We start from the raw sequence: 8,885 nt of genomic DNA on the forward strand, positions 1-8,885 counted from the left end.
TAACTTTTTTGAAACAGGGCCTCATTATTGCTCATTCATTTGTATTCCAGACTAGATTGCTTGTGAACTGCTAGAGGTTTTCCTGTGTCTGCCTCTCTACTCCCCTTCTATCCTCATAGAATACTGGAATTACTAGTGTGCCCAGCTCAATGTAGGTATGGGGGCAAGCTTAAGTCATTATAATTACATAGCATGAACTTTGTCTAGTTATTCATCTCACCATCCATATATAATAGTACATATTTTGAGAAAGCACAGCAAAAAAAAAAATCACAAATGCTAATTCAAAACAGAATGTAAAGAAAAAATATTGGCACTAATATAAGAAGAAAATTTTTTCATTGTATATTTTAGTAAAAAGACAAAATGTTCTGCAAACAAGGGAATTACAGATGTACTATAAGCCTTGCAGTAAAGAGTTTCTTGGAGTAGAGATTTCATTTAGCCTTTCATAGGAAGTTTAAGAAAATTTCAAGGCTAATAATGACTTAAGTAATGACTTTATTGCTGGATTAGATAACTTAAATTTGGAAAAACTATCAACATTACAAGTAGTACTTAGTATTGCTGATTGTCAAAAAATGTTCCTAATGATTTAGATTTAGTTTAGATCCTTAAAAATGCCATTAGTTCATTAGATTTTATAATCATTTATATCTATAGATGATATCTCTGTATTTAGGTAATTGTTGAATGTAAATAACATATTCCAGAAAAAAATGAAATAGAGACCACTTAAAGTGGCAAAAGTCACAAAAAGTCACAGAAGTCACAAAAGTGATGTATATAATACTCCATTAACTGTTCAATGTTTCAGAAGATTAAGTAAGAATTTGGTGGGTATAAACTACAGAATATTTGAAAAATCCTCCCTTTGCTTCCCTACAAAGAAATATGTCTTCTTAGACCTCTAAAACTCACTGGAAATTCCAATGTCTTTAATATCTAACGCTACAGTGTAGAGATTATCATGTTCATGTTTTCCATAATTCCTTCAAAATTAATAATGAATTCAAAGATATCATTGACATCAACCTCCTTTTTTTTCTGTTTGCTTTCTGTAAGTGCTATTATGTGAAAGCAATAATAGCACACTTATCCCAAAACAGAATATCCATCTTACTGGCTCTGTAATCATTTGGGGAAAGCTAATTGTCTGCTGTGCATTAAAATGGTCTATTAATTTACCTCTCAGAATGGCATCTCTTTTAAATTATACCTCTAGGTGAACTCACCTAATACCTTCAGAACCTAATGACAACTGCCCTCCTATCTGGTACAGAAATAAAAATTAAGAAAAGTGTTAGAAAATGACTAAAACAAATTTGTCGCGTATTCTAAGATATAGAGCAGGAAATATGGATCAATGCTTTAGAATGATTACTGATTTTGCATAAACCCCAGTAATGTTGATTATATCTGATTATATATGACAACTTTCCTCTTGGAAGTATTGCTATGTTTTCATTTACATGTTTTATTTGGTCACTTGGACTGTATCTTTCTCAGTATTAGCCAGCCCTCCTCAGCCACTCAAGTAACATGTCTAGTTAAAGATAATTTAGACTAGACTGGGCATCTCTCTTAGCTGCATTAATGTCTCTATGAAGAACCACTGTTACCCATTAATAAGCACCACCAGTTACCAACTGCCCTGCAGCTGATATTATTGTCTCAAACATTTAAACCATGTCCATAGGTAAATGCTAGCAAAGTTCATATCTCTAAATTTGACATACTCATTTTCTGGGTTTTATTTTTTAAGAGTATGATATATTTGTTCATATTCTTTCCACACACCGAACTTTTTCCAGATCTTCTAACATTCCAAACTCCTAAACTTTATTTTCTCCTGTTCTGTTAACTGAAGATTAGTTTGAAAGGGAATAAACTGTCAAACATTTCCAATGTCCTTAGTTTTTTCCCCCTAGTGCTTCAATAGATAAAAACATAAGGGAATACATAAAGACCACTTTATTCTGCCTTATAACTTATACCGTTGACTTTTATATGATCGGCATAATATTCTAAAAGATGATTTTTGTTTACTTTTAACTCTTTTACCAAATCCTGCCTTCACTTCTTTCATTATTTTCAGATAAATATATTTCATTATTTCACTGAAAAAAAAATAAAAGTAGTAATAGCTGATCTCGCACCAAGCCTTCTCTGTATTACACTTGCCTGTGTACATGAAATGGACATGAATTTATTTTTCTCACATATTCTCTGATATCCGGTAAGACATGTCAATGAATATTGCGAAGTATTCCCGATGGAATGAAGACATTTTTTAAGCATGTATTTTTCATGATGCTTCATTGGCACAGACTGTCCTAAATCATTTCCATCCCTGTTCTTTTCTGTGGAGTTCATTCCCTTGTTTAGAGGAGATTCGGGCAAACTCTCCCTTGCCTTCTCTATATACATCACTACTTCTGTTATCCAATTTCTAATATCATTGGTTAAGGAAATAAAATGAAAGAAACTCACTTTACTTTTTGCCTCCCCCTCCTCAGCTTCCAATCTGCCTTGAATGCAGGCCAGTGATTATTTGTGCTTCATACCAAGGCAATGTTATGTATTTTGAGAAAGAAACTAATGACTTCCACATTAATAAGTAAATAGTTGATTCTAAGTGCACAATTTATTTCCCCTCCACCATTTACATAATTATTCAGCCATTCCTCTTCAATACACTTTATGACTTGTCTGATGCCATTAATTCTTTGATATATGATTTACTTATCATTACTTTATGAAAATCAATAACTGATGTCGTTAGTGTTTTTAAGTTAAACACATTTTTCTTTTGTTACATATTCCTAGGAGTCAATTCAAAATATGTGTGTTAACAATGATACATTGAGGCCTTTGGAGTGAAATGCAAACTATATACTGGTATTTTCTAGTCTGTATATTTACTTAGCTCTTTGAAGTTGAATGAATATATTGTGCTATCTGAAATTTGCCTATTAATATTTTCTAATTTTTTTCTTATTATGTCAGCAATCATGTTATTTCAATTAGACAGTTGCAAAACTTTAAGCATTATCTACTCTTTAAACATTTTCAAGATTATTTTGTTCCTTATTCTAAGGAGGAATGAAGTATCAAGGATATAGGTACAGAGACAAAATTTAGAGCTAATATGAAAGGATGGACTATCCAGTGACTAACCCATTCGGGAATCCATCGCATCATCAGCCACCAAACCTAGATACTAATGCTCATGCCAGCAAGATTCTGCTGAAGGGACCCTGATATNGNNGCCTCTTGTGAGGCTATGCCAGTGCCTGGCAAACACNAAAGTGGATGCTCACAGCCAGCTATTGGATGGAACACAGGGTCCCCAATGGAGGAGCTAGAGAAAGTACCCAAGGATCTGAAGGGGGCTGCAACCCTGTAGGTGGAACAACAATATGAACTAACCAGTACCCCCTGAGCTTGTGTCTCTAGCTGCATATGTAGCAGAAGATGGCCTAATCGGCCATCACTGGGAAGAGAGGCCCCTTGGTCTTGCAAACTTTATATGACCCAGCACAAGGGAAGGCCTGGGCCAAGTAGTGGGAGTGGGTGGGTAAGGGAGCAGGGGTGGGGGTGTATAGGGAACTTTCAGGATAGCATTTGAAATGTAAATAAAGAAATTTTTTTAAAAAAGACATAGAGTTCAAGGAAAAAAAAACATTTTCAAGACCCTCTTTCTGTTATCCACATGGTGGGAATTTCCATTCATCTTATCTCTTTACTTCAATTATTTTTCATTTATAACATCTTTAAAGTATAAATAGTTATCTTACCAATTAGAAGAATGTTATCATTTCTTTCTCACTTAAATATGTCAATGAAAGCCCATTTCTCTTAGACAACACTGCAAGGACTTATAAATATCTATACCTAAAACATTTTTATGCTTTGTGTATGTGTGGAGTCATGGATTATGTTTGTATTCCACATGAATACAGGTGATCTTGAATATTAAGGGGTGATGTCCAATTCACTGATAACAGACAATTTTGAGCTGCTCCATGTGAGACTGGGAACTGAACTCAGGTCTTTTGCAAAAGCAATAAGCCCTTGCACACAAAGCAGTCTTTCTAATCCCTTACTACCTCTAGCAATCAATTTAGCATTCTAAGGACTTGCATATGTCACTCAGTGTGTAATGTCTTAGAGTGCTTTTAAAATAGTTCCACGGGGCTTGCTGCAACACAGTTTTTAGTTATCTAACCAAGAGAAGATTTAAGTGAATCTTCATAAAACATAAGTTATTGTTACAAACTCATGATTACAGCCACATGACATCACCTTTTCAGATTATTCATTTATTTATATCCGTTTTCATATTTTTCAATTTATTTGTATTTATTTATTTTAGGTACCTCCTCAAAAGAATATGATTCCTATTAAAAAATAATGGCAATGTACCAGGAGCACAGCTTATAGTTGATGTTATTTTAATCAATAAACATTCGGATTTATCAGTTTCTTTTTTTAATTACCAGTTTTTTTTCTAGAGTATTTTCCAGTGTTCATTGTTTCCGATCTCTATTGCAAAATGGATGCCCAAGACACCCTCTATTGTTTCATGAAGAGATGCATCTATCATCTGAGTCTTCTCTTTGACTTATCTTTCTAGCTCTTTGGTATTAATCCTAATAAAGGTATAAATGGTGAAGCTGCTATTGCTCAGTGGTTGAGAGCACTCACTGCTCTTTCACAGGACCATAGTACAGTTCTTATTTAGTAACTCACTATCACCTGGATTCGCAGCTCCAGGAAGTATGACAATCTTTAAATTCTCAAATATGTGAATGATTTTAGCACCATCTATATCCCATCAGAGCATTGCACTGTGAGTCCTTCTTGTTTGACTAATCATTTTAAAGAAAACAGTATCCTCCTTCCCACCAATGATTACAAGGCCAACATGTGAGTTTTCTACACAGTATGCAAATTATAACCCTCAAAGTTAATCTCTTACAACTCATTTTTGTTTCTTTTTTTCATTTTTCATTTCATCTTTTTTTATTACACTGAGCCTATTCTTGCACTCTGGAAGCTAACTCTTAAATCAGATATTTGTAATTTTCACTTATGAGTATTTTTTTTTAGAATGTACTTCTACTATTACATTTTATCAAAGTTCACTTTGATATATGTAGTTCTAAGATTTAATTTCTCAGTGTCTTTTATATAAGAACAAAAGCCATATTACCATTTTCCTTATAAATTATTACCTTGTAGTATTAATTTCTAATGTCAATTAGAGCCTTTATTTCTGTAGCTAATCATGGGGTCATGGCTGGAATCTATAACTCCCTCATATGATTTTTCCATTCTGTATTCCTTCCCTTGTTACTGGCATCTCAATTGTTTCTAACTATTTACCTACAATATTTCAAATGTGAGGGCACTGTGTCATTTATACTTCTGGTAAAATGTGGGTGTTGCCCATTGACGTGACTACAATTTATCATACTATTGAGATCCCCCATAAACTGTCAGTAATTCAGAGATACACCTTTTCCAACAGGAAGTACAATCCAGTTTCATATGAGTCATGGAGGTAATTTACACTTCTAATATCACTTTACACATAAATATCTATTTCTTCATATGACCTACATTTTCAACTGCACATGTTTTGGATTGAGTTTTCTGTAACGTGCACCTCCACAGAAGGTGCCATACTGTTAAAGTTCAGCTAGCATTTGACATTCTGTTTCATTATATGGAAGGACAGAGAATGTGTTCTTGAAGTGCATCATTGCTACATCCACTCCAGAAGTGAAAGGCATGACAGGCCAAAAGCCTGAATGCAGTCCCAAGGCAAAGAGATTCATGGAAACTTAGTCTCCTAGAACTGTGGCATCCCATAGCATCTCTGTGCTTCCTTTCAGTATTGTTTTGTTATAGGTGCCTCCAAGTAATGACTTGCCAAATACCTAAGCAACATTTTGAATTTGATTTCAGTATTACTTATTAAATAAATAGTATACATCCTGAATCTTAGATTTTTGTGTGTTTGGGGGGGGGGGTGGGCATTGAACCATGCTGCCAGACAGACAAAAGACCTGGTTAAGCTTGAGGGTATTCTAGAGCTCTCAGGTGTGCTGTTAAGTTGTTAGTGTAAGATCTCTCCAGTTTCTTTACCAGGGCACTTAGTGCTATGAATTTTCCTCTTAGCACTGCTTTCATTGTGTCCCATAAGTTTGGGTAGGCATGTATCCCACTATGTCCATAGCAGCCTTATTTTGATAGCCAGAAGCTGGAAACAACCCAGATGTCCCATGACAGAAGAATAGATACAGAAAATGTGGTTAATTTACACAATGGAATACTACTCAGCTATTAAGAACAAGGGCATCCTGAGTTTTGTAGATGAATGGATGAAACTAGAAAATATCATCCTGAGTGAGGTAATTCAGACCCAAAAGGACATGCAAGGTATGTACTCACTAATAAGTGGATATTAGCCAAAAAAATTACAGAATATGCAAGACACAGTACATGAACTCATAAAAGTCAACAAGCTGAAGGGCCCAAGTGAAAATGCCTCAGTTCCACTTGGGAGGGAGAAGAAAGAAATCACAAGTGGGAAGGGAGGGAAGGACCTGGGAGGGAAACTGGGGGTGTGGGGGGTGAGTGGGGAAGGGAACCTGATCTGGTATTGGGTCAGAGAAAAGGACTGAAGCCCAGAGGGCCAGCAAAAGAATGGAAACAGACAACCTGTGGAGGTAGGAGGTTGTGGGGATCCTCCAGAATCCATGAGAGATCTGGGAGGTGAGATACAATCAGGACTCAAAGAGAGGGACCTTAGATGAAATGCCAGACAGTAGGGAGAAGGAATTTATAGAGTGGACCTCCAGCAAAAAAGAAAAAGTAAAAGAAAAAAAAAAAAAAAAAAAAACAGAAAAACAGGGCATCAAGTGAGAGATGAGGTTGCCATCCCGCAGTCAAAACTCTAACCCATAGTTGTTCCTATCTGAAAGAATTATAGGGATAGAAATGGAGAGAAGGCTGAGGAAAAGAAGGTCCAGTAACATGCCCAAAGTAGGATCCAGATCAAGGGGAGGTCCCAAGCCTTGACACTATTCCTGAGGTTATGGTGCAGCAGTCTCAATAAATCTGGACCTCGGAGTTCTCTCAAACACTGGACCACCAAACAGGCAGTATGCACCAGCTGATATGAGCCCCCCCAACATATATACAGCAGAGGACTTCTGTGTCTGTGTCCAATCAGAGATGATGTACCTAACCCTCAAGAGTCTGGAGGCTCCAGGGAGTTTAGAGGACAGGTGGAATGGGGGATGGAGGGTGGGAAATCCTCCTGGAGACAGGGGTTGGGGAGGAGGTATGAGATGTGAAACAGTCAAGGCATGGACAGGGGGTGGAGCAAATAAAATCTTGAGTGTAAATAAATAAATAAATAAATAAATAAATAAATAAAATATTTAGATATTTATCACTGAAAAAAAGAGATTTAGAGGATTTATGAAGTTAGACACAATTCATAATTGAGAATGGTGGGCTTCTAAATCTACTCCCAACCAGGTTCCTGCCCTGTAATAAGTGAAGATGACACCCCATTGAGAGGACTGTGACAATCAGTCACATAGGGACAATACTCAAAGTCTTACATACAGAAGATGCACCCCTAACATCTCAACAGGACCAATAAAACACATCTTTCTCTAGATCCCAGCCCATTCCCAAATGTTTTTAAAGTCCTATCCACAAGGAATAAAACACATGAGTTATTAAACCAAAGAATATCTGAGAGCGCCTGCCTTATCTGGCTGTAACGTTCCAGGGAAGTCATTCTTTACCAAAGCTTTCACTGCTAGACCTTAACCTGACTCAGTCAAGTGTTTGCTGGAGCCTTGCACAACTGCTCAGTGGCCCCTGACCTTGGCTCCCAGCTGCTTGCTGCATATTCCTGCCTGACACTGACTCTGGGGTAGGCAAAAAAGAGGCCCAAGAGCCCACCTTGCTCAGGCAGAACCCTGAGAAAGCTACAGTTCTTTGGATTTTCCAGCCAGGCCAAAGCCCTGACAAATTGTGCGGAGAGCTCCTGGTAAGAAGATTGGCAGTTTGCAATACATTGTTCTTTGTAATTTAGTTTTAAATTCCATGGACGTCTGGCTTAGTGAGTAAAATTGCTTCCTTCCAAGCCCAAGGAACTGATGTTGATCTTTGGAACTTACAGGAAAGTAAAAGAGAAACTCAACTCCACAGCACCTTCCTCTGAATTCCACATATACAACATAACACATGTGTGCCCTCATAAATTGACTGCATGCATACACAAAACCAATAATGATGGCACTGAAATAAAATAATAATGGTAAAATAATTATAATGAAAGAATAAAAAACTACCATGTCTAAGGTCTGTGTTAACAAGATAAATTCATTTTCTTGGTTGATTTTTTATTTCCAAATTAATATTTTGGTAAAACTGTGACCCCATTCATGAGAACAAAATTTACAAAATGGAGAAGTTATAAAAAACAATAATAGAACATGAAATGATGGCATGTGACTCTGATCCAGGATAAGGGATGCTGACACAGCAGATTAGTATGGACTGCAGGAAATCAATTTTCACTAAATACTTATTATAAATTGATTGAATTGAAATTACGCATATGCCAGTGTTCTTCCATATCAACTTAATTCTAATTACTGAATTTATTGGTAAATGTCATAGTTGTAATTTTGCATGTTATCATAGGTGCTATGAACCAAAACCTCAGAAACTATGAGCCAAAATAAATATTACTCCATTAAAAAATAATTTTGCATGTTATTCTTGTTATTTATTTATTTATTTATTTATTTATTTATTTATTTATTTATTTTTGGTTTTTCGAGACAGGG

Source organism: Mus pahari, chromosome 4, assembly GCF_900095145.1.
Source record: "Mus pahari chromosome 4, PAHARI_EIJ_v1.1, whole genome shotgun sequence".
Lineage (NCBI taxonomy): Eukaryota > Metazoa > Chordata > Mammalia > Rodentia > Muridae > Mus > Mus pahari.